At 38.0% G+C, this 21,292-nt stretch overlaps 1 protein-coding gene and 1 non-coding gene across 5 annotated transcripts in view; one reads left to right on the top strand and one right to left on the bottom strand.

The window, feature by feature from the left end:
* The window catches only part of PARD3B (par-3 family cell polarity regulator beta), a 991,411-nt gene that overhangs the window by 105,399 nt on the left and 864,720 nt on the right, over positions 1-21,292 (top strand). The gene's annotated exons all lie outside the window — the stretch shown is intronic.
* On the bottom strand, positions 17,849-17,956 carry LOC121159455. The gene has a single exon (XR_005884371.1). It is a non-coding gene; the product is annotated as a U6 spliceosomal RNA (small nuclear RNA).

Genomic DNA, 21,292 nt, shown 5'->3' on the forward strand with positions numbered 1-21,292 from the left:
AGACTTCATTGTTGAATAAGTGTGTGCAAGGATTTGACCACTGAGGATTCAAACTGCTATTTTGCATTAATTATGAGCAGCCTGATTTCCAAATTATTTCTGTTATAATTCTTTTTAGTGTCATTTTTATATCTGCTTCAGTGATTATTGTCTTAGTGTTTAAGAAATGAGGGAAGGTCTTAGACCAACACTTTACAGATGAGGAAACAGAAATAATGAAATTCATCCAGTTCTTCCACCATATATTGAAAGACGTGAGGCTATTGGTCAGATATCCACTTTCTGTGATGCTGTCCGCAGTAGCATCTACATTTCCAATTCCAGACCATGGTTCACAAAGTTTCTCAACCTGACTTGTCTTCTGCACTCTAAACATTATTTTACAATATCTTTTACCATAGATTCGCAAGAGACTTGTACAAATAAGGAAGGCCAAAGTCAAAATCACATGTACCACCTTCTTGTTGTATTGAAAATTGAATGACTTTTTAAAAAATGATTTATTTGAAGTTCAGAATTATGAGAGAGAGAAAAGAGAGATATAGATTGGTTTTCTATTTGCTGGTTCCTTCCTCAGATGGCCACCGTAATCAAGGGTGGACAAGCTGGAGCTGAGAGCTTCATCACAGTCTCCCACATGTTTGAGAGAGACCCAAGAACTTGTGCCATCTGCTGCCACTTTCCCAGGCCATTAACAGATAGCCAAATCAGTAATGGAGCAAACAGGACAAAAACCTACACTAAGATGAAGTGCTGGTGCCACAAGTGGAAGTTTTATCCAGGATACAACTCAAGCCCCATGGAACTGAATGAGCTTTGAAAGACTTAGATGACAGTGGTCCTTCTGAAGTCACTCTGGCTTCTATGTCTCTCTGTCCCTAAGGTCTAAGCACAGTTGGGAAGTTCTGAGATCACAGTCTCAGGATAATAGATGTCTTTGATTATAGATGTGGAGTGACCTATTCTTATGAATGCTCCCAAAAATTTGTAGATGAAGTTATATGTATATGTGGAACAAATTTCATATATGTTGTATATAAAGTTTTTGGTGTTTTCCTGGAGACCAGGATCAAGGGATTGCAGCAAATTTTTGAGTGAATCTTAGTTCACACTGATGGCCTACACATTCCATTGCACTGTCCTTTCATTTGCTTCTCTTGCAAAAGCTGCTCCTTATCGTTTCACACACAGCCCTTTATGAAGGGATGTAACTTAGTTTTTATAGCTTAACTCCTGGATAAGAAACTAAAGCAAGATGAAAAGAATAGGAACTAGATTGATAGCTGTATGAAGTCTGTGTGTTTAAAGTTTGGTTTTTATGAACCATGTTTTCAGATAATACATTGTAAGCAAATAAAAGCAAAATAGCTCCCAAGTAATATTTCTCTGAATATTATAATTAGGACAAATAATAATAATGACGTAATTTTTCACTATTCTTAAATAGTGTCCATCATTATGTTTTTTTTTCTTTCACATGCTTTTTGGTACGAGATAGTCCTATGTAACAAAACTTGAGAATTAAAAAATTTCTTAATACTAAGAAAAACTCCAGGAAAGAATTTTCGGTAATAATAAGTGTGCAAATTTGATTTTCTTGGTTTTTATAATGAATTTGTTATCATGCAGATGTTTACTGAGCTGTCTTAGCTGCGAAACTCGGGGCTACAAGCTGTGGATGTTACGGTGATGACTTAGTCCCGATCAAGAGTGCTCAGATCGAGACAGTCAGATATGTAACCACTATAAAGCACTTTACTATAGCAGATCATTTTCTGATTGCTGGATGGCATTAATTTTCTATTTTGCATTTAGAATAGGCTAGAATTTTATATTTTGACCTTTACTGAAAGACACTTTGAATACTAAAATTAAAACTGAAAAAAAAACCCACACACTATCTCATTAGTTCCTTCAAATTAAACTATGGCTGAAGGGAACAGGAATATTGAGTTGCTTTGCATAATAAGTCAGGATTGAAATCTCAGTATGGCTACTGTGTATGTTTTCTTACAAGCTCCTCAAAATGTACTCTTTCAAATTTTTTGGATTCTATAGTTTAAATAACCTAAAATATTATTGATTGCTCCTAAGGTTTTTTTTTTTTCCTTAAAATGTGTTTGTCAGGCAGAGTGTCAAAGGGAGCCTTACTACATTTGCTGAATCAGTCCCCAGATGGTCGCATGAGTCTTCTTTGCCACAAGACGGGTGACTCATCCAGTGCCTCCATCCATGAAGTTGACACTTGAGACGGCAGATTATCTCATGTGCCACTGCAGTGTGGACCCTCCATTCCTCAGGTTTAAAACATCTCTTGATTTTAGTAAATAAGCAATCAGAACAAAAGATTCTAGGAAGCTTGTTCACAAAAGCCACATGTTTCTTCTAAAAATTGACAAGTCTTTTTTTTTTTTTTTTTGCGTTTCCTCAAGGCTGAAGAATGGTAAAAGATAGTCAAAACTTCTAAAATTCAATGATGTTTTCATTCTTTTTCACACTTTAGTGAATTTAATGTAGGTTACTTCCACGTGACCTTTTTATCATGAAATAGATTTCTAGAAATTATGGTAATCTCACAAGAGTTCAAATAATTTCCATTATATCAGCCTCTAACTTTTTTAAAATTACTGTAGGATCAACAGAAGTCATCAGTTTAAAGATTTATTTTTATTATGTTTTCATTGGAAAGGCGGATATACAGAGAGGAGAGACAGGGAGGAAGATCTTCCGTCCAATGATTCACTCTACAAATGAGCACAATGGCCGATGCTATGCCGATCTGAAGCCAGGAGCCTCTTCTGGGTCTCCCACGTGGGTGCAGGGTCCCAAAGCCTTGGGCTGTCCTCAACTGCTTTCCCGGGGGCCACAAGCAGGGAAATTGTAATCTCCTGTTACATAATGTCCTCGAGCGTTTTCTTTTTTTCCCAATAACCTATGGAAAGAAATTGTCAAGTCCCCAGTCAATCCCCATTATCTTTGCAGACATTTAAAAGCTTACCAATATTAAAATGTGTAGTTCAAGTTCCATTTCTCTTGGGTTATGTACAGAAAACTTCCTCATCTTTGGAAGTTCAAGTAGCCATGCAGGCTGTCACATTGTTTCAGGTGTTTTAACATTCCCTGCTTGTAACAATTGTCTAGAGATGCTGATCTCAGAAAATGCTAAGTCTGCAATTAGCATTCTTTGACATGTTACTGTTTTATTGAGCATTATCAGAGGCTCTTGACCTTAAGAATAATCAATAACACAGATTTTTAGCTTTTTTACTTCTTACTTGGAGGAATTTTGGTAATTTTGACATAACTGAGTAAATTTGTATTTTGTACTACGTTCAGATTTACCTCCTCCAGGGCAATAATTTCTTTCTGCATTCTCAGACTGTGGTGTAGGTAGCTGATACCCAAATGTTTGAGAAGAAGCCTCTAAGATATTCCAGTGTCAAACAGCTGGCCAGGCCAGGGGTTTGTAACTTAAACACCAGTGGAATTGTACAGAAAAATCCCATGAGTGAGTTGCATTGCGCAAGAGCAGAAATGCCTGGTGGAGAATGGCCAAGTTGGGTCACACCGATGTGTATGTAATGCCATGAGTCCAGTCCAGGTGATGGCTGTCCCACTGGAATGCAGGACTGCTTTTAACAAATTGCATGATTTTCTTTTTACACGTGGAACCAAAGAGACAAATTGCTATGCAAGTTTCCCACAAACATTTAAAATATTTTGCAAGTGAAACAGAACATTTCTGTGAGTCACTGTTTTTCCCACTATGGCTTGTATTTCCCACTTGTAAATGGTGGATTCTGGGACTATTTTACCTTCATTTGAAGTACTTCTATATTTTCTTTAATTCCAGCACTGAAATACCATTTTATCTGTCTTTATGAACAACAGATACTGCTTATGAGATTGGTTATATTATAGCTTCCTTGATTGAAGCCAGAGTTACTTTTGTAAAAGTAAATTAGCAACCCATACACATTGATATAATTGTCGCATTAATAATTTTCTGCTTTGAAGATTGCAAGATTTTGAGCTAAGCTTACATTCTGTCTTTGGAGGCCTCACAGCAATAGGATTCTCCTTGAACAAGCCCTTGTAGCTAACTCACCTCAACTGTAAAGGTGCGTGCAGGAGAAGCCCTAGTATGAAATTCTTGCTGACCACTCTCAGTGAGAGCCCTACTCTACTTAATGTACTCTTTTTATCTGTTTCCCTGCAGGGAGAAATCTTTCAGCAAATGTATATTGAGCAGTGGACCTGCTGAATTATAAATTTCCACACCATGAGTTGTGTCCCTTAGCCTAAAGGTTTTCTCCTCTAATCAATAGTTTTCGTTTCAACCAAGATTATTATTGCAATTAAGCACCTTTCAATTCCTCTTGGCCATTTTTTTCCCCTAAAAGTAGCAACTATATGTTTCCAAGAAATCTAAAGAAAAATAGGCTCCCAACTCCAGCCCCAGTGATTAAACATTTAAAACAAATACAATGATTTGTTGAGTATCAGTAGTTTGCCAGGGAATATGCTAAGAAAGGGGTGGTGTGGGTGGATGGATAACCTGGTGAAATAAGAAGTTATAGTAATGTCTGTTCTTTAAAAAAAGATGCTAATTTTATGTCAATAATATCTGTGAAAAGAGTTCAAATGATATGTAATCAATCATTAGTAGACCCAACCGATATCTAGTTAAACACTGATGAGGGTTCTAGAAAGTTATAAAACTGTGTTTCTGCAGTTACTCTTGGATTATGTGTTGATCTTTTAAGCAAGCTTTTGTTTTTGCTGTTCAATGAATTTCTTCTCCATATGATTTTTTATTTTTAGGCACATAGCTCACTTATAAACACTAATTATAGCAATTGCATTTTTATTCCTGAAGGAAAGTGCCACAAAATCTAGTAGATCTTGTCTCTATGACTGATTTTGAATTTTAATGGATAGATTTCTATAACATGCACCGTTTGGTGAGTGCTGTCCAAGAGTACTTTTTAGTCCTGAGATTGGACTTAATCCCCAGTTTCCTTTGTTTGCAGAGTCTGGACACTTCCATATTGAGTGAGCCATGTGATGCTGCTGTGTTGTGTGGGAGCCCTGCTAGCTCCTTCCTCTGTTCGGCAGTTCAGAGTAGCTGATAAGATGGACTGGTTGTGAGCATTTCCTCTTCCTAGTATGCATTGGCATCTCCAGAAACATCCCTAAGGCTCTTTTCCTCCTGTTCAGTTGCACTTGTTTGCTAGACTGTGTCTTAGGAACACATATTAATCATTCTTTCCCCCATCTCACCACTGAGGCTGCTCTGGGAGCATTACCATGCTTGTGATTCACACTGGAAGGGAAATCTTAGTTTTTCCATCATTGTTAATCCTGGGGCTGGTGATTTTCCCCTTCTGTTTTGTTTGCATTTTCCATCTGCTGAATAAGGATGCCCTGAAGGAGTATCAAGAGCATGCTGCTCTGAAGAAGGTACTAAGCCTTAGAATCTAGGCAATACTCAGGCATGAACGCCAGCTGCAATTTACTTTCCATTTTAAAATCTGTGTAGAAGCTGTAGACATTTGGCCTAGTGGTTGAAGCACAGGATGAGTCACCTACAACCCATACTGGAGTGGAGTTAGATTCCTGCCTCTGGAACCTAATTCCAGTTTCCTCTTGATGAGAATGCTGGGAGATAACAGAGACAAAACATACATTGTTCCAAGTGAGTACTGCATAAGAGGAAGGATAAGGAGCTATGATTCTTAGGCACACTTTCATCTCCACGTGGAATGTTATACTCAGCTACAAGGGTCACTAACTTGTATTACAAGGTCTTTGCTCTTACAAGTCCTTAAGGATTTAATGAACATACATTCTGTGGTTTATTTTAGTAGTATTTTGAATTGGATCATAGAACTGAGACATCTAGAACAACTCTGAATTATTTGAAAACAAGCCCATTACTTGTCGCCCAAAAGTATATGAACAAACTTTACAGTTTGAGATTTGAGTAGTTTTTTTTTTTTACAGCCCTTGTCTGTAGTCTTGAGAAGCAGTGCTTTTTCTACTTACTACTTGTTGAATTCTTTAGTCAATGGAAAGTTTAGCATGTGATTATGAAGAGAAATAGAAGTAAAAAAAAATAACTAGAAGTATTTCATTGTGAGAAGGAACATAGGATGGGAAGATCATTTTACTATTCAGTCTATATACGAGAATTACATGACATTTGTTTACATTATATAAACTTTTTCAAAATAACTATCATTACCAAAAAAGATAGTAACATTTTCACAAATTCTTTAATGTTTGATCCATTGAAAGATTTTCATGTCTCTGCATTTAGTCTGTTCTGATATGATTTTTTAATGATGCACATACAAATGGAACTTCACACTAATATAGTTGCCTAAGAAATGATTATTTTAGTAGACTTTTAAGTTGCTTGTGGATAGTATTCTAAAGACTACAGCAAAGTATACTAAGCTATAGTCTGCCTTGCATTTTTTTAAAGCTTTATTTATTTTTATTGCAAAGTCAGATATACAGAGAGGAGGAAAAACAGAGAGGAAGATTTTCCTCCAGTGATTCAACCCCCAACTCACTGCAAAGGTCAGTATTGCACCGATCTGAAAGCAGGAGCCAGGAACTTCCTCCAGATCTCCCACACTAGTGCAGGAACCCAAGGCTTTGGGCCGTCCTTGACTGCTTTCCTAGGCCACAAGCAGGGATCTGGATGGGGAGTGGAGCTGCCAGTATTAGAACAGGCACCCATATGGGATTCCGGCAGGTTTAAGGCAAGGAGTTTAGCTGCTAGGCCACCATGACAGGTCCTACCTTGCATTTTTATTTTACTTACCTGTGATTTGTAACATCGTACATTCGTCCCTTGGAAAATGTCTGTAGATGGAGTCATGCAGATTATCCAAATATTGACACATATCATTGCATGATATCAGAAGCATCACATTCATTAAGATTGCCACTAGTGTTCCAGAAAGGTCTTAGAATTGAGATCTTAACAAGCTTATGGAGGCAATAAAAAGTTCAACAAAATTCTAGTTTTCACCCAAAAGTTGATTTTTTATTTTTGACAGGGAAAACTATCAGTTGTTTTCCTTAAAGTGTCAGGCGGATATGCAGAGAGGAGAAACAGAGAGGAAGATCTTCCCTCCGATGATTCACTACCCAAGTGAGCGCAAAGGCCGATACTATGCCAATCCGAAGCCAGGAGCCTCTTCCGGGTCTCCCACACGGGTGCAGGGTCCCAAAGCCTTGGGCCGTCCTCGACTGCATTCCCAGGCCACAGGCAGGGAGCTGGATGGAAAGCGGGGCTGCCAGGATAGAACCGGCACCCATATGGGATCCCGGGCGTGCAAGGCGAGGACCCTTAACCACTGCGGCACCGCGCCGGGCCCTGCAGTTATTATCTTAAGAGGAAATAATGCCCTCACGATTCCTAAGAATGTGGGTTTGGTGGAGCATGTACACATTAGCTGAAATGCGGTAAAACATTTTTTAAGTAGATAGATAATGGGCAGCAGATGATAAACAAAATGTCAGATATCTTCTTTTTAAAATATATAAACCTAACAGAAACCCACTCTCCATACAGAAGAGATCTTAACTGGATGGACTTTTCGTTTGATAAATGGCCTTAAGGTAATATTGTGGCTTGGATATATTCTAACTCAATAATTATTTAATAGCTTACTTATGGATTGGTTAGTCACGTCAATGGATAGGTTTTATTCTGAGAATCTCTTTCCTTTAAAAGGTCTTTTTGTTGTTTACTTCAAAGGCAGGGTTAGGAAGGGAGAAACAGAGTTCTTCTATCTGCTAGTTTGTGCCCCACATGACCACAGCAGCCAGTGCTGGGAAAGGCTGAAGCCAGGAGCCAATAGCTTCTTTGGATCTGCTGCTTTAGTGCGAAGACAGCATTTGGGCTATATTCTGCTACTTTACTAGCCATAAGTAGGGAACTCGGTCCGAAGTGGAGCAGCCAAAACTAAAACTGGAGCTGTTAAGGGAGGCTGGCATTGCAGGTGGCATTTTTTTGGGTAAAGATTATATGCATATTTATTTTTATTGGAAGGCAGATATACAGAGAGAAGGAGAGACAGAGAGAAAGGTCTTCATTTCCCAAGTGGTGGCAAAGGCCAGAGCTGAGCTGATCAAAAGCCAGGAGCCAGGTGCTTCCTCTGGATCTTTTACATGGGTGCAGGGTCCCAAAGCTTTGGGCCATCCTCAGCTGCTTTCCCAGGCCACAAGCTAAGAGCTGAATGGGAAGTGGAGCAGCCAGAGCATGAACGGGTGCCCATATGGGATCTCGAGCATTCAAGGCAAGGATTTAGCTGCTAGGCTACAAGCTGGGCCCTGTAGGTGACATCCTAACCTTTCATGCCACAGTGCCACCCTGAGAATATCCATTCTTAATTCAAACCCAAGAAGAGATAACACAGCAGGACATGTCTGGGGTGATAAAGTTGGATATGGAATAAAGCAGAAATTACTTGTGCTATACTACACATGTGTTCTTTTCATCCATGAGTATCTGTTATGCTTACCTGTACCAAATGAACTGCTGAATTTGCAACTGCAACCTGCAAGTAAAATAAAGCAAATACAATTGTTTCCAGCTCGAATATAACTAAATGCTTGCCTGTCTCCCAGAAAGTTGGTTGTTTTTGAGTATTGGCCTGATGTATTGAATATTGATTTTTCTGTTTGGTGTGAGAGTGAATGGCAGTGCTGTGTATAAAATCACTTCTTATGAATGGGCATTTATATGTCCTTACTTTAAAATTCTGGGTTTTAGGGAACATTACTTGATAGCACAGTTTGGTTCTGTTAAAATCTGTCTGAAGAATTATGGGCAAATAGCTTTTGTAAATTTGGACTCATTTGCTGGGCTTATTTCTTTGGATTGATTTCCTGATAATTGTTTTCTGCCTGTATATGCATATCAAGGATCAAAAGAGTAAAAATTTGCCTCTTAGGCTCATTAGTAAATGCATGTAGGATGAAGTAGAAAAGTCAGAGGGAGCAATAATTGGTATCTTATGTCATTTTCCTGTGCTTTCTTCCCCTTCTTTGTGTTTACTGGGTATTAGTTTAAAAGCTTTGCATTTAGCAAGAACTTTGGCACATGTAAATATTTGCTGGAAGTATGAGTTTTCTGGGATCAGTTTTAGGGAATTCATTGCTCTGTGGAAGAAGACTGGGAGGAAAATGTTTGTAGTGATTTAGGAATGTTAAGAATTTCAAGGGAGTAGCTATTCAGAATCCTGAATATTTGTGGCTTAGATTTTGTTGATTTTTTTGGTTTGACCTTTAACCTCAGCCTTAAAACTACTTTAGAAAACATAACATAGTTCAATTTGGGGTTTTTAAATAATGGTCCATATGTAAAATTGTTTATTTTTAATTTATATATTAATGAAAAATTGTTGAGGATGGAAGAATAGGCAATGGATTTGGACCACACAAAAGATGAGTTCCCTGTCTCAGAATACCCCACCCTCTAGCAGTTTGGCTTCTGTTAAAAGGACTACAAGATCTCTGACAGAAGAAAAAGGAAACTCCCTGGCATGGCTCTCCTATGCCATCTGTTTTGGGGTTGTGGCCCAACACCCAGTGGTAGCTTTCCTCATTTTAGAGGGAATGAACCACATTCTTCAACCAGTGGATAAGAAATTCCAATTACCCCTTCCTTTGACCTCTTTCATTTATAAACATCACTGTGTCCCAGCTCACTAGATCAGAAAATTGTGCTGATCTTGACTCTGACCAATTTTGTGAACTTAGGGAGTATATTTAACAATGACCTCAGTTTTCTCATTTGCAAAATGTAAAGACTACAACCTGTGAAGAAATGGGCAAACAAAATGAACAGATATTTTAAAAAGAACAAATCCAAATGGCTAATTAATATGTGAAAAGATTCTCAGACTCCCTAGCTGTCAGGGAGATACAAATGAAAACCACATTGCGATTCCACTTAACTCTGGTGAGATTGGCCTACATTCAGAACTCTACTAACAATACCTGCTGACATGAATGTGTGGAGAAAAGTAGCCTCATTTAATGCTGGTGGAAGTGTAGGCTGGTATAGCCACTATTGAAATTAGTATGGAGAGTGCTAAGAGAACTGAAAATTGACCTGCCATATAACCCAGCTATCCAATTTCTGTGACCACATCCAAAAGAAATGAAATCTGCATATGAGAAAGGGATTTTAATCCTATATTTGCAGCAGCACAAACCATAATAACAAAGACATGGAAACAACCCAGATGCCCATCTAAAGAGGGGATTGGATAAAGAAACTGTCATACATTTACTCCATGGAATACTGTGATGGACTAATGATAGTTTATGAAGGTCTATATTACTATAATGGCATGGGGGAAATCAGTAAGGGGTACATAATTTGGGGACGGGGTAAGGGAAATCCCAGAGCCTATGGAATTATATCAGAAAATTAAAAATAAAATAGAAGGGATAAAGAGATAAAAATGTAAATCAAATAGATACTTGTTTACTAATCATATGCATTTGATCACCTAGGGGAACTGTATAGTGGAAACTAGCATCCCCGGAACTGGAGATGTGTTATAGAATGGATCTCTACTCCAGAATAAAAGGAGGACTACCAGTGAAACTGCAAAATATACCTTGACAGTAGGATACTAGAATTTCTAACATTGTCTGTGCCTATAATGCCATGGTATACTTAAATAGCAGAATGTTGGACTTATGTCTGTTGCTGAAGGACTGTACTATTTTAATAATATGGCAGAAAGCAGGGAGTGGGGGAGATTGTTGGAGGATTTGTGAATTAATTGCTATGCTTATGGAACCGAATGAGTAAAATTATAAATAAATAATTAGATGAATACCTCTTTTGATAAAATTGTTAATGGCTTTGAGCCATTGGTTTTTATATATACCAATATTCCCAAGAGCAAGCTTCTCCGCAAAAAGGTAGATTTTTTTTTTGGAAATACTGTGGTTTATCAGTGATATTGATTGTGTTCTTCTTACTGAATTTAGATGGCTTCAAGACCATTATTGAATATTTTGTGAAATGTGTGTGAGGCTGCGAACTTTGAAGAATCAGTGACCATGACTTGGTCTTCATGCAGGGTACAAAGCTGTTCAGTGACAATTTGTGGAATGATAAATGGGTATTTCCTATGGCTGTAATTTTCCTTTCTTGAATTTATGATACTGATAATATCTTTTGTCTTACTAGTCTATTCTTTTTGGCAATCACTAGTAGTTGACCAGCTAGTTGAGCTCGAGTTGTCTTTATAATGTTGATTTTGGTCCTTGTGTGGGAGAGTAAATTATGATAGAATGATGAAGCTGTGACTCTTTCACTTGAGGAAAACACAACTACAATTAGTCATAGAGGATGAAGTAACAGATATATTAAAAATGTGAACAAGTTAATGGGGAAGTGTGATAGAAGAAATTAATTCTGATTAGATAATTGGGGAGCAATTCACATCTGCAAGGAGAATATATGAGGGCTGGGCCTAGAGATATTATACTGAATATTAAAAGACTAAAAGAGAGATGAAAAGGTCATTTCATGCAAAGGAGAAGGGTATTTGAATTCTAGGCACATGAAGAGAGAGAAATACTTGGAGAAAACGGGTAGATGTAAAGAGAGCCAGAGGTGGTTACTGCTTGCGTTATTGGGAAAGGTGGTGGTTAATGTGACTAGGGGAGTCATTCTGAGAGGAAGGAAAGTGCACGAGTGGTATGCATTCATTTAGAAGATAGAATTCATGGAGGGATTTCATTGGCAGGGATGAGAGGGTGCTGTTTGGGAGAGTGGTACAGGTGATCCTAGATTTTTGTCTTCTGCCACTAAAACAACACCACCACTTGCTCAGAAAAGAATTACCATGGTTTTAGAATAGCATGCACTCAGTTTGAATCATGTGGGTTTAGGCATATATTTTGACATGTCAAGTTGGAGGCATATTGGCTTTTTGTAAGAGAAATATATTTTGAGTGTGAATAAACTCATCAGAAATAAAAATATACTATAGGTGTATGTGTAGAAAAGTAACATATCTAGGACTGAAGAATTTGTACTTGAAAGCTGGGAAGAGGTGGTGTTCAGCATGAGAAAAGAAACTGGCATCTCATGAATATAAAGGGAAATGCTTACCCAAGACCATTTGGGATGGAGTGTGTGGGATGGTGAGGACATGATAAGGCAAGAGAATTGCAATAAGATTTAATCATGGCTGTTATCTTAAAATTAACAGATTTCTCTCCAGTTAGGGTCACTAGGATTTAATCTTCATAATGATAGGGACCGTGTTTCCTTACTCATTATTAGAATCCCAGCAAACTGAGCGCCTGTGCAAAGATGGCAATAAATGTTGACAAATGCTTAACTGCTTGATCTTGTTACAACCAACTCTCCATATATATCACATTTTACTCGACTCAAAATATTACCTCTGTGTATTTGACTTATAAATAAATGTGTTCTTTCTAAGTTTCACTCTGCATTTGTAGCTGCCCTTCAGACATCTTTATCTGCATCACCCAGATGGATCTGAAATTCAGCACCCACTAAAGCAATTCAGTTTTTCCTTCTTCCTGTTCTTTTTACCCATGCTTGCATCTTTCTTACAGAGCCGATAATGGACTGTCCTATATTCTTGAGAGTGTGTGTATACATGTGTCTGTGTCTGAGAAAGACAGAGATGCAATATGTTCATTGATTTTTATATCCCTATTACGCCTTGTGCTGTGCTTTTTATTTACTAAATAAAATTTTTGTTTGAGTCTGGCTGTTAGTAAGAGGTCATCTAAATCTTTAAGGACTCTTCCTTTTAATGTGTGGAAATACTTGCAAAAATTTCAGATGCAGATAAGAAAAATCTGATTAATAAGATTTGCATAGAGTTGTAACTTTGGTTATAACTACATGAAAAAAAGGCATATAATCATTTGTTGGGTAACCTCTATCTCCTGTGGAAGGAAATATGAATGAATACAACAACATATTTTAAGTGTATGAAGTCTTGATTGCCATGGAAGCAATTTAATAATCTCCTCAATCTGAAAGAACTAGGTCAGGATAAGACAGGAGAGCTTCCCAACAGTGAGCAAGGCTCTGAAAGTCCAATGAGAGGGCTGCTGTGTGCAGCTGGTGACACCTTCAGGTGGCACCTTTTCTGATTGGCTAGTGCCTCTCGACTTACTTTAAAATTGTAACTAAAACAGACTTTTGATTATGCTGCATTTCTATTAACCCAAATAGTGTGAATTTCGTTTCATTTCCATGTTCTCAAAATGCAATAAAAAATCAATAAAACTTTTTTTTTTTAAAGATTTATTTTTTGTTTTTATTGGAAAGGCAGATATACAGAGAGGAAAGACAGAGAGGAAGATCTTCCGTCCGATCATTCACTCCCCAAGTGAGCGCAAAGGCCGATGCTATGCCGATCCGAAGCCAGGAGCCTCTTCCAGGTCTCCCACGCGGGTGCAGGGTCCCAAAGCTTTGGGCCGTGCTTGACTACTTTCCCGGGCCACAGGCAGGGAGCTGGAAGGGAAGCAGAGCTGCCGGGCACCCATATGGGATCCCAGGCGTGCAAGGTGAGGACCTTAACCACTTGCGCCACCGCGCCGGGCCCATAAATAAAACTTTTAAAAATAAAATCTGTATTGCTTTTTGGACTATTAAAAAGCTAGCACTGAAAAAAATATTTATTTATTTGGCAGGAAAAGTTACAGAATGAGGGAGGGAGTAAGGGAGAGAAGGGTGGAGAGGACAAACATCTGCTGGTTTATTCCTCAAATGGCTTTAATGGCCAGGGCTGGGCTCAGTCTAAGCCATGCAGCTAGGAGCTTCATGTAAGTCTCCCACAATGGTACAGGTGCCCAGCTACTTTCCCAGGTGCATTAACAGGGAGCTGGACCAGATGCGGAGCAGCTGGAAACCAAACTGGTGCCCTTACGGTGCTGTAGGTGGCAACTTTATCCTCTATGCCACAGTGCCAGTCTACCCCTAGAAAAACTTAATATTCTTATCAGAGAAATTATCTGGAAATTCAGAGCAACTAAATTAACATTGAAACTTCCTGAAAATATCATTTTGAATTATGTTATATCATGATCCATAACTGTTTATTTTAAATACATTTTTGAGCTAGGTCTTCTGCTACATTAATGTTTATTTTCATTTTGGAATGATTATTAGAACTAGTACAAGTATTTTTCCAAAAAAAGGACAGTATTCTATGTTTGAACCTTGCAGAAGACAGAATAATGGTCTTCCAAAGCTGTCTGCCTTATAGTCTTGATGACTGGCATGTGTATGATGTTACACTTTACAATGAAAATTGAGGTAATCTACAGAAATATTACTATTCATCCATTGACTTTCAACAAGGCGATCATCCTGCTGAACCTAGTAGGCTCAGTGTAATCACAAAGAACCTTGTACTGTGAGCAGGAAAGCAAAAAAGAAGTTAGATTTAAGTGGCCGTCACTGGTTTGAAGAAAGAAGAGGACTTTAGTCAACAAGCTTCTAGAAGGAGGAAAAGCAAAGCAGTAAATTCTCCTTTAGAGGCTCCGAATGGAATTCAGCTTTGCCAATGGCTTCTTGCTGCCTTTGAGAGTCCTGTGTTGGACTTCTGACCTGCAGCAGCATCGTGTCATAAAGTTCTGAGTAATTTGTTACAGTAAAGTGGTATGACCCATTCCTCATTGCTATTTGGTCACATAGATACCTTGCTTCTCATATTCTTAATACAGTCACTTATAACATTCCTAGAAAAAAATCACCTATTTTTTAACCTTATTTGAGCAAAGACAAACATGCTTACTCTTCAAAAAGTTTTGTTTACTTATTTGAAATGCGTAGTTACAGAGAGAAGGAGTTACAGGCAGAGAGAGAGAGAGAGAGAGAGAGAGAGGTCTTCTGCATGCTAGTACCCTCCCCAAATTGCTCTAGAGGCTGACCTGGATTCATCTGGGTCACCCACTTGGGTGGAGAGTCCCAAGCACTTGGGCATTTTTCACTGTGTTCCCAAGTGTTCTGGAGGGGAGCTGAGTAAGAAGTGGAGCAGCTGGCATTTAATCAATGCCCATATGGAATGCTGGCTCTGCAGAATGTGGCTTAACTCATTGTGTCACAGTGCCAGTCCAATGTGCTTACTGTTATAATAGGAAATACTTCTTACCTCCTGTACAAATTGTGCATATTGATTTACTTTTCATTGTGATTACATCAACCTTTATGAATATTTATACCCATATTCTAAAAGCATGTTTGGAGATAATTATGGTATCTGAATGTTTTTGATATTTAGGTCAATTCTTAGAGCTTACATATCAAACATTACTTGTAATTTTGAGTATAAAAGAATATGTTTCATTTGGACACTCTTGCTTCACTGACTTAGGCATTACCATTGTGAAAAATAGCGAATCATCATTTTCTATTTGCTTTGTCAATGAACATTATTTCCTTGGTAAAATGTCAATACTGTGTATTGGTTTTCAGCCTTTGGAATAAAATTATACAGAATGTATAATTATAATTATTGAAGTAATATGTATTTCTTCGACTTTTAGAATATGGAAGCCAAGGTAGAGCAGGCAGATGTTGGGAAAGCAGGGCACGACAGAAGAGCAAGTGATAGCAGATACAGGATGTGTTGTCCCTGGCATTTATAACTCTTCAGATGGGTGAAGACACATCTGTAAGAGTGAAGTTAGCCAGTAAGGGCAATAAAAATATTTGAATAACTGCATCATGGAAAAGAGGGATGTAAATTTTGGGGGGGAGTTATAAATGCATTTAGTTTCTTTCAATGATTTCAGATACTCAAAACATTTCTGATGACACATTGAGACAATTGGAAGTATTCAGGAAGTTTTAACATTTGCTAAGAGTAAAACAGATGTTTAAAAGTGTTATTCTGGAGAATAAACAGGGCCACCCCTCCGTAGCGTTTAATTTTTAGTCTCAGTAATATACGTGCTTAAAGTACTATTGGGGGAGTTGGGGTGAGTGTTTTGTTTTTGTAGAGGGTCAGCTAGTGAAAACTTTAGCCTTTGCAAGCCACATGCTGTCTGTTGCAGCTATTCAAGTTTGCTGGTGTAACACGAAAGCAGTCATGCATGCATGAATGAATGAGGTTGGCTGCGCTCCATGAGGCATTCCTTTACTAAAACAGTGACGGACAGGATTCAGCTCACCAGCCATAGTTTGCCAATTCATAGCTTAAAGAGTCGAGTAGTGATAAAGTCCTACACACAAAAAGATGGTGGTCACTTGGCACCCCAACACTCATACATATCTGAGAAGTTACTCTAGTTGCCTTTTAAGTTTTTCTCCCCCTTTACTTAGTTGTATGTAATTTATAAGTCAAGAAATAGCAGCATGCATTCATTTCTAAGTATGAGCTTGCTGTTCCTCTTGACTCATCAACTCGAAACGTCGTTTGTTTACATCTTACTAAAGTACCTGAAAACATTGTCTATTCTCGTTTTGCATCTTATTCAGGCTTACTTTCTTTATGTCTCTAATTACTGAATTGTTGGTTAGATAGGGATTCAATGTTTATGTTGTTATCATTGTACAAGTATCATTCACTATTGAAGAAACAACCATGGTTGTCTTTTTGTCCTGTGCAAATTTTTGGGTTTCATGAACTTGCTTGTTTTTGTTCCATTCACATTCTTTTTGTCCATTATTTCTAATAGTAGCATACAATGGTATATAATACTGTTTATCTGAGTTGAAATTGCATCATGTTCACTGCTGTTGTGTTTTTCCCAGTAATATTTATATTTATCCTTTCATACTCAGTTCTTTTCTGTGCCTGATGTCTGGGATTCTGTACTTTACTCTGGATCAGTAGCTCCAGAGGTTGTAGCTTCTTCTTCTTGACAGGTGTGGTAGATGGAGTCAGTTATGTGAGAGTACATCTTTCTACAGGAATTTTCAGGCAATTTAAATTTTAAAGTTTATTTGAAAGGTACAGAAATTGGGACCAGCATGCTATTGTAGCAAGGTAATCCTCTACCTGTGGTGCAGGTATTTCATATGGATGCCAATGCATGTCCTGGCTTCTCTGCTTCTGATCTAGCTCCCTGCTTAGGGCCTGAGAAGGCAGCTGAGGCCAATGCAAGACCTTGGGTCCCTGTACCCATGTAGGAGACTCAGAGGAAGACCCTGGCTCCTAATTTTGGATTAGATCAACTCTGGCCATTGTAACCATTTAGAAGATGGAAAACCTCTCCTTTCTTTCTCTAAAATCTGCCTTTCAAATAAAATATGACTATGATAAAGCTTAAAAAAGAAAAGATACAAAGAAATCTTCCCTACACTGTTTCACCTGTCAAATGCCTGTAGCAGTCAGAGCTTGACCAGTCCAAAGCCTGGTGTGCAAAAAGCAATGCAGATTTCTTAGGTGAGTGACAAGGCCCCTTGTCTGAAATCATCACTGGTACCTCCTCCTTTCAGGATGCCATGAGCAGGAACCTGGGATTTGGAAGCCAGAATTGGGACTCAAAGCCAGGCACTGTGATACAGTTTTTTGGTGCCCGAAACAGGCTCACAGCCGTGCTGACTGCCTGCACAGGCGGTTTATGCTGACCACTGTCAGACTCCGTGTTGCTCTGTGCTTCACATTGTGCTGAGGAGGGTTAGCTTGTTATTCTTCCTTTTACAGGTGCTTCAGTTTGTCCTTTTCTCTTTTGCACATTACACTTTGAAATGTCTCCTCCTTCATGAAGATGGGGTTACGGTTCTGCTTTCTAAATGTTCTGCTTTGGGAGTGATTTCCAGAGAAGGCATGGTTAGCCTTTACTATTGTTTCGTTTTATTTTATGTATGGGAAACTTCATGGATTTGTGTGTCATTCTTCGACAAGGCCATGCTAATTTGCTCTGTGTCATTCAAATTTTAATTTATTTGTTGCTGCAGTGAGTACAGGGATGGCTAATTTTAAAGCCCATAGTATTTGATGTGTATTAGGTAAAAACTGAAGTATTTATAAATCTCCAATTTTTCCAAAATTGTAAAGATTAAGATTTTATCACAAAGTAAAATTCAAAGACACACATTCATCTAAGCTTTTCTATTGTAATAAATTCTCCTGTGTGTGAATGAATATATACACGTATGTTTGTAAATGTATGCAGCTGATGTTGTGACAGAACTCTCAGGAAACTTGTTTTTCCTCCATGTTTTGGCTGATTATTTTTCAACGATTTTTGTCATCTTTCTTCAAAAGAGGAACTTCAGTGTTGCATTGTTTTTTGATTGCTTTCCATGCCGTTGGCACTTCTGTTGAAGGCTTTCCCTCCCTCTGTATGTAATTAACAGTATACTAATTGTGTAACAGTCTAATGATACTGTCATTTGAGACACTACTCCCTGGTTGTGTCTGCTTTTGTCTACCTTCTCCTTCTGCTCTCAATAAGTGGGTAAGGGATCGAACCCAAAGGAATCCATACCCTAATTCATGAGCAAAATGGCATCTACAAACTTTCAGCTAATTGTTTTTGGGATCTGGCTTGGATTTTCTCATGTAAATTTTACTGCAGTGGAAGCTCTTCTTGTCTGTAGAGGGCTACTTTTGACATGTCAACATTTGGATTAATGTCAGTGAATGCTAGTTAATTATGAATCATAGCTAAGGCACGGATGTCAAGGGCAGATGGCCAGTGGATCCTGTGATTCTCAAACCATTTGTGCTTGCATACCAGATTGTTTTGTTTGTTCATCTGTAGCAAACAGATACTTTTGTAAACTACAAAATCATGTGTGGAGATATTGCAGCAAAAAAAAAATCTATAAAAATTTTTAAATGCTTCTATCCAATTTCTATATTTTATTATGAAAAACAAACAGTTCGTGTGCTGCATTGGTGCACAGGCCTCATTTTTGTCACAAACACTGTGAAAAATCTTTTCCTTCTGGCTGAAATTTCAACTAGTGCAAAACTTGCCTACCAGTCATTTGCTTTGGCTTTTGTTACTTTTCCTTTTTGTTCCTGTTAACTTTTTTTTATTACCAAGCCTGGAAAGTCACTTTACCTCCCACATTCTCAGGAACTCTTCATTATGAAGAATTAGGATGCTAATAATATTTGGTTCCATTTAGTGTACATCCATTGAAATGTAAACACCTCATCACATGGTAGAAATATAGTAATAGGTTAAAATACCTTTACTTTTGGCATGTTTGTGGGTATAATAGCAAGGAAGAATACACATGCAGGTAAATGGATGTACCTGAATGTGTACATGTGTACGTGGAGAAACTTCTCATAACAGGAGTTGGAAGGTACCTCTCCCATTCTATTTGGGCAGCAGAACTTGGATTTTAGCCTAGCTTTACTTTAAAGCTTGTATTCTCTTTCAGATACTTCCATTTATGGGAGGAGACTAGGTCATTCTCATGATGTGGACATACTGCCTCAGAGCTCTTGTTCCTTACTTACAGCAATAGTTTGAGAGGAAAACACTGGGGATATAAAAAACGTATAGGTCCTTTCTTCCTGGCCTGATTCCAGCTAAAAGTCCAACCTCCCTACATGCCCTCAACCTTCTCAGTCTATTTTTTTCTTCCAAATTGTTTATTGCTGTCATTTGATTTCACTTTTGTGTTATGTTTGCTGACTGTTGTCTTATTACCTACGTGCTAAGAGTTAAGCTTTATTCCTTCTGGGCCATATTTTTTATTTCCTGTTTTGTTTATACACATTTGGTAGATAAATGACTTACAGTCTAGGGTTCCTAACATTTTGCCTTTGCCTGTATCTAAACATCTAGGTTATGTGATTGAAGCTATCATTTGATAGAATTGAATATTTTTTTTCTGTCTTTACAAGTAATTGCTTCCCATCTTATAACTCCTGCTTCTCTCTTTTTTTTTTTTTCCCATTCCCATCACAAATACATAGTAAATGTCAGAAGTAGCTCTAGATGTTGGGAATGTGGAACTGAAGAAGGTAAATAATAATTTTTCAGTCATTGGTATATGATTTAGCTGGAAAAGACCAAACCAAAAAAAAATTTGAATAACATAGGTACACGTTCGGATACTTATAGAAATGAACTTCTCATAAGAGTTTTCGAAGTTCTCTGAGTAGATAATACTTGAACTAGGCTCTTCCTATTCCTTCTGCTGTGTTCCCTGTGATCCTCTTAGTCACATTGAGCATCCATCTTCAGTGTTCTGAAGAATGAAACCTGATATGTATGATTAACCCCGATAACCTGAGGACCAGGAGCAGATTATCTTTCACTCTCCCTATTACAGTTCTGCTGAAAGTAAATTTAATAAACAGTGTAGAAGATGGTTCAGCTTGTTTATACCTTTATGTTTATCTTAGAATTAACCTACTTTTACCATAAAATATTGCCACCTCTTATACTAGAAATTAATTTTTTGCTCTATATATCTTCAGTTATAAAAGTATAATATAGTCATGTTCAAGGGAAGAGTTAGAGCCCAGGGCTCTTATCTGTAGAATGTCTTATACTTCCTACATTCATTTTTTTAAAAAGATTTATTAATTTTTATTGGAAAGACGGATATACAGAGAGGAGGAGAGACAGAGAGGAAGATATTCCATCTGATGGTTTACTTCCCAAGTGACCGCAATGGCAGGAGCTGTGCCAACCCAAAGCCAGGAGCCCAGAGCGTCTTCCAGGCCTCCCATGCGGGTGCAGGGTTCCAAGGCTTTGGGCTGTCCTCTACTGATTTACCAGGCCACAAGCAAGGAGCTGGATGGGAAGTGGGGCTGCCAATTTAGAACTGGCACCCATATTGGATCCCAGTGTGTTCAAAGCGAGGTCTTTAACCACTATGTTATTGTGCCAGGCCCCCTACATTCATTTTTATGCACAAAGATGCACACATACTCTAGCACACCTGCCAAAGGAGTGCGATAGAGTTAGTGTATGGAACTAACAACTTTGTAGCAGCAAGAAATTTTATGGGCTACATTCAGTAAACCATGTGTTGTAAGAATTTTCATGATCAAATTTACTCTTATTAAACTTTATTTTCATTTTTGTAGCAGAATACTTTTACATGGTTTTATGGTGGGCAAACTATTCTGAAAATTAATGGCTGTCCTTCTGTTTGGAGAGATGGTTGCTCCTACTCTCGGACTTTTCTAAAAAACCTTGGCATCCAGGGCCTCAAATTATGAAGTTTTCTTGAAAAAAAAATGGAAAACAGAATTTGTAAATGTATTTGCTGTTTTCTTTAACATTATTCTGAACCATTTTCAGTGTTCTTAGTAATAACTTGGTG

The sequence above is a fragment of the Ochotona curzoniae genome, unplaced genomic scaffold (genome assembly GCF_017591425.1).
Source record: "Ochotona curzoniae isolate NIBS_2020 unplaced genomic scaffold, NIBS_Ocur_1.0 contig_4148, whole genome shotgun sequence".
Lineage (NCBI taxonomy): Eukaryota > Metazoa > Chordata > Mammalia > Lagomorpha > Ochotonidae > Ochotona > Ochotona curzoniae.